This window comes from Danio aesculapii, chromosome 5, assembly GCF_903798145.1.
Source record: "Danio aesculapii chromosome 5, fDanAes4.1, whole genome shotgun sequence".
NCBI lineage: Eukaryota > Metazoa > Chordata > Actinopteri > Cypriniformes > Danionidae > Danio > Danio aesculapii.
The window spans coordinates 11,883,622-11,889,621 of NC_079439.1; positions in this window are offsets into that span (position 1 = coordinate 11,883,622).

A 6,000-nucleotide genomic window follows, 5' to 3' on the forward strand; every position below is an offset into this window, starting at 1 on the left:
TCACCTTCAGAACGCAAGATATTTTTAAAGCAATCCTAGAGTTATCTGACCCTCCATATACAGCAACGGTCTTAAGTTGTACCAAGATCATCTTTAAGAAAACTTTGTTGCACAAAAAAAGCCAACGACTGCAATTGTATATACCTGTTGTGTACTCTGAGCTGCTGACTTTAGGCATGGGCTAGGCTAGTAAAAGATTCTGATATATTATGATTGCAGCTGTAAAGCTTTTAAAACGTTATTTTAAAATGTCTGGGTAAAAAAAAAAAAAAAACTTTTGTTGGATAGAAAGTAAACCACTGGACTGTTCAGGTCCACAGCTTGCTTGGATGTTAGTGCATAATTGGGCTGCACAATTCTGGCTAAAATGTGAATCACGTTTAAATTTTTTTTGCTTAAAATCAAGATCACGATTCTTTAGATGTAAAATAAATGTTATGAGTACGAGTAGGCTATTATTATTGTTAATTCTCAAACATATCGTCACCTTGGAATTATAAGGTTCTATCTGCGTTCTTATTGAGCTTCAAAGTTTTTGCAATCCATATAGCAAACAGTGTGTGTGTGTGTGTGTGCAACATTTGTTTTTTTTTTTTGTTGTTTTTTTAAAGTCTTAAAATGTAAACTATAAGTTGTCATTTAATAAGAATAGGTTAACTAAATTTTGACAAAAATGTCAGATAGAACCTTATAATTCTAAAGTGACGATATGGTAAAACAACAATAATGATAATATTAGGCCTATGTGTAGGTCTATTGTTGCTTAATGCTAAATTTTGTACAGTCATTATGGTGGACTTGCACAGACTTTCAATATGTCCTGTTTGTTAAATCACAGTAAAAGATGACATCAGAATACAACTATTCATAATTATAAAATGTAATTATTATGTTTGAGACATGTGCTTGTCATTTGTCATTGACAGCATTATTAGACCATTTGTTTTCACTGGTAAAATCCGACATTTGTCATTATCAGATTTCTTCTTGCATTATATTCAACATTAGGCTATATAAGCTAGAGTAGCTATACTGACACTGTTAAACATTTATGTTAAACATTATGTAACACTGTATTAGCTATGAAAGAAAAAACATATCAAATGCTTGTCATAATCATAACCGTAAAATGCGATATGATCATTTGTATGATGTGCGGACAGTTTCATTTTCACTTCCTAGTGCGGCTCATGGCTGCAGTCACTGTGAGAAAACACACGCACATGCAAATCATTCTTTCAAACGATCACTCTGTGCAACAAACTGAATGCTATTTACAACTTTAATACTTGTTATTCACAGCCTATGCAGGTTCAGTTCACTAAAGTAGACGTCATTGGCGTGCTGCGTGCACATGCGCATTCTCGGTAGTAGCTCGTGGTCATTACATGAAGACAGAAATGACATTTCTGGGTGAATTATATCTCATAAATACACTTTGTGACTCTTTTAACACCATTTGAAGGTGTTCGCGTTCCTGTGAAGACATATGTGACTGCCTTTATGCTTCTCTCCTGACCTTGAAAATACAATTGGCTGAATCATAGAAAAGCTGAATTAAGATCGTGTGTAGGGTCGAATCGAGATCGTGATCTTTTTTTCGATTAATCGTGCAGCCCTAGTGCATAAGCTGCTTTTAATCATGTTAAAACAGAAACATTTTTCACTATACTACTGTTATGAATGGAGTTTTTAATTGATGTGGTTTTATTATTAATTCAAAGAATCAAGCATTTTTAACAGATAAAGAAAACTATATAAATTAAATAAAAGCACATGAATGTAAGTAATACAGCTTTTTAGGCATGGGGTGGTATACGATTCTGATGGTATGATAACCTTGAATAAAAACATCAGTTTCATGGTATTACAGTAATGGTATAGCATATATTGTCAATTATACGAGCAATAACACGCAAATGTCAACCTTGCCATGAAAAAAAATTAAGTTTTTGCCATAATAGCAAAACCATTTTTGCGTTTTTTGTGCAATTTTTTTATAGATTGATATTTTTCTAATCCCATAACTTTGTGGTCAGTTGTTTTGGCAAATATAAACAGATAGTTAATATAATGTTAACATCTACTAACATGATGCTTTGTCTAATTTATGTTTACAAATTTTACTCCAAATGTAAAATTGCAGTTAACATCCGTAACGCTGGAATTGCTCAAATATAGAATATATAGTTGATTTTTAAATGTTTGCTAAATCATGGGCTGAATAATAGCCTTAGTAGTTCATTTATATATAATAGTTCTGTTGATTTGTAATTTCAAATATTCCTAGCTTGAAATAGATGGAAATAGGAAGTTCAGTAAAGTTAGCAAAAGATTCACAGATTCGTATTTTCCGGATCAATAACTCATTATGACCTATTCGCTATTAGTATATTACACGGAGCAGTGCTCATAATATCGAGCGGAAATAAAAAAGAAAAAGAAAAGCTGGGAAACATAACCTACTTTGTATTTTTGTAGGAAACTCCGTTAGATCTGTTTAGGGTAAGAGGTGTGTGAGATATTGCCGTCGGTCATTGAATGTTTAAGGAATTTCAAAACAAAAACAATTTATCTCCGCTCCTTTAGCGCCCCTCACACAGCTTGATCCACGCTGGCATTTCTCTGCTTGGGTTTTTGGTTTTGAACAGGGAAAAAAATTCCACCATCCCATCTAAACTTTTAGGATAGCGGGAGTCAGATTTGCACAATCCATATGCACAACGTGTTGGCCTCTTTCCCTCGCTTGAAAGCTTGACAGAGCCCCTGCGCGTAGCTACGGTTGGTGGGTGGCGGTTTTTGGGTGTGGCTTAGCGAAGGGTCAATTAGGACCAAAATAATTACCATACACTTTCTGAAAACAGATTTTTTTGAAAACAGATTCAAACATTAACAAAAGAAAGTTTATTACTCTCTTTTCATCTAGAGACAAACACAAATGAAATCATCCATATAGTGCTCTTCACAATGCATATCATTGCAAAGCAGCTTTGCAGACGCTGGCAGCTCACAAACCCTCCAGTAAGAAGCCACAGGCGACAGAGCCAGGGAAAAAAAAAAAAATAGCTGAGATGAGGAATAAACCTCCGGAGGAACAATCTCTGCTGGAGAAAACCTCCTCCTCTGGCTGATACTTAAACCCTCATCTCTTCAGTTTTCTCCAATCTCTTTATGTCTCCCCTCTCCTGCAGTATAAATATCAATATAAGCTATCTGACATATTAAGATTCAGAAGACAAATGATGATACTGTGGTGTTAAGTTTGCTTGGACCTCAATGACATTATTTTACAGACTTTTTTTGATACTATAGCTTTTTTGGTCACAAAGAAATGCAAGAATTCAAGTTTAGTTAAAGATAAAGTCAGAAATGTTAATTCTTAAACAGTTGTAGCTATTGGCATTTAAGCTGTGCATTGAAAATATTTTCCAAATGATGTTTGACAGAGCAGGAAAATTTCCACAGTATGTCTGATAATATTTTTCTTCCGGAGAAATTCTTATTAGTTTTATTTCAGCTTGAATTAAAGCAGTTTTAATTTTCTTAAAAAAAATTAAAGGTCATTATTATTAGCCCCTTTAAGCTATACAGGGGCGTAGCAACCAGGGGGGACGGAGGGGATCAGTCCCCCTCACTTTTAGAAATAGACCATTTAGAAACAGGTGATTAATAATTATATAAACATATGATCTAATACAGCTGCCCCCCCACTTTTATAATGTCCGCTACGCCCCTGAAGCTATATAATTTTTTGATAGTCTACAGAGCAAACCATCGTTATACAATAACTTGCCTAATTACCCTAACCTGCCAAGCTAATCTAATTAACCTATTTATATAGATCTATACATATATAAAAAAAACTCGCATGGAACGTAGAACACAGCGCATGCCCTTCCAGCATCCGAACACAGGGAGAACATGCAAATTCTACACAGAAATACCAACTGGCCCAGCTGGGACTCGAACCAGCGACCTTCTTGCTGTTAGTCATTCGTGCTGCCCACTGCACATATTTCTTAAGTGTATCACACTAATACTTATCAGTGTTTCCTCTAGGATTTTTTCCAGCTGTGGCGGCAGGCCTTTTGCACAGATCTACCACCTATGGTGCCGATTTTCTGTTCATACCGTTCATACCCTGAAATAAGAAGACTGATGATATCCTACTTGTGTAGTCTCAGGACGATAGTACTTTCTAAAATACTTTTACTATCTCAGCTTAATATGCAGAGACAAACAAGCAATTTGAAGGTTGATTTCCCTGAAGACAGTAAAAACAATTTATTTGGCTTGACAAAAAAAAAAAAAAAGAGAAAAGGGGGAAAGAATAGTTAGAAAGCAATCAAAAACAATCATTAATGTTGCATAAATTACACAGTTCTTACAACATACTTGTGATCAAAACACTGCGAGTCACTGAGCGGCGATTTTGATGTGTGACCCCCTTTAGATATTGCTTGATAATATTAGCAGATTTGGCATGCTGTCCCGGGATAGAACCCTGAGCTTCGAGATAATTGAGCCCAGGGCTCCCGCCTGGTCAAGAGCATGTAAGGTGGATCAGGGTGGGTGAGCATGCCCTGGTAAAGGAGGAAAAGGGGAGATGGGGTGATTTAAAAATGAAGCTAAGGAAGTAATGTTAGACGGGATATTTATAGTGAGTTTGGAATAATTCGATTGGCTTGCTAATGATTACAGATGAGAGACCAGCTGCGACCATATCACGTCATTCATGTGAAACTTCACTTCGAGAGGTAATTTAGTAATGCACAGTAGGTATAGACACAGTAGGGCTGGGTGTTTATTTAAAAGGTAATCGAAATTAACATTCAGAACCTATAATCAAAATTTTCCAGGTTGATTTTTTCAATTACTTTCCCTACCGCATGTGGAGTCACGTCATACCGTTCTGTTAAGGCCAAGGCTGATTTAAACTTCTGAGACCACTTAGCAGGCACAACTGATCTCTGGTCAAGTAGGACGATGGACCCATTCCTGAGCCTTACTTTGCACTACATTGACGATGATCGGAAGCTGTGCCAGAGATGCCTTGAGACGGCATAATTTCCATTAGATTAAAATGATTATTTACATAAAAAATTTGTTTACAGAAGATGCAAGAAATGCACAGTTTAAAATATTATTTACAGCAGTGGTTTTATAAAAAAAAAAAAACTTTTATTTTGAAAAATGACTATTCTCTACGTTACATCTTGGTAACCTCAGCGCCAAAATTTAACCCACAATCGGCAAAATGATTAACAAACTTGATTAAATGAGTAAGTTTCTTTGCGAAAAGGAAAAGGCCCAGAAAAGGACCACAAACTGCCAAGGAATAGATCCACAACCAATTTGTCAACAAATCAGGTGAATCCAGCATGTCTGTACAAGAAGATCAACTGCTGAAGATCACAAATGACGATGGCCGTTGACATATCACGTCTTTTCCGTGGACTGGTTTGTCATTTCCAATAGAGGCACGTGGCTTGCGCATGCATATTGGGAGTGATACACTCACGCCTTCCAGGCCCACAAAGTTGAAATCATCTTAACTTTTCAGAATGTGACGAGAACCGACAGAGCAGCTTCATACTTTGTCTAATATAATTAGTCTACCGAAATATGCATTTCATCCAAACACAGAGCAATCAAACACTGCAGTGCTTTTAAATTCTCCATAAATAAAACTTGTATCTGAGTTGCAGCAACGTTTTGTGGATTGTCATTCCCCTCCACAGTCCGTGGTAAAATTGTCAAGCGTTGACCAGTTGACAGTGATAAAAAGGTTGGGGACCACTGATTTACAGGATATGAAAGTTATTTAGTTTAGAAGAGATACTGCTTATTTTCTTTTTGTTTTAATTTCAATTGTTCAACTTTGATATTCAATAAATACTCGTAGATAGTAGATTGTGTGTTTCCTTCAATTGCTTTAAAATCAAGTAATGCACCCTTCATTCAGAAATTGCTCACTTGTAATATGTGAGCATATTTACT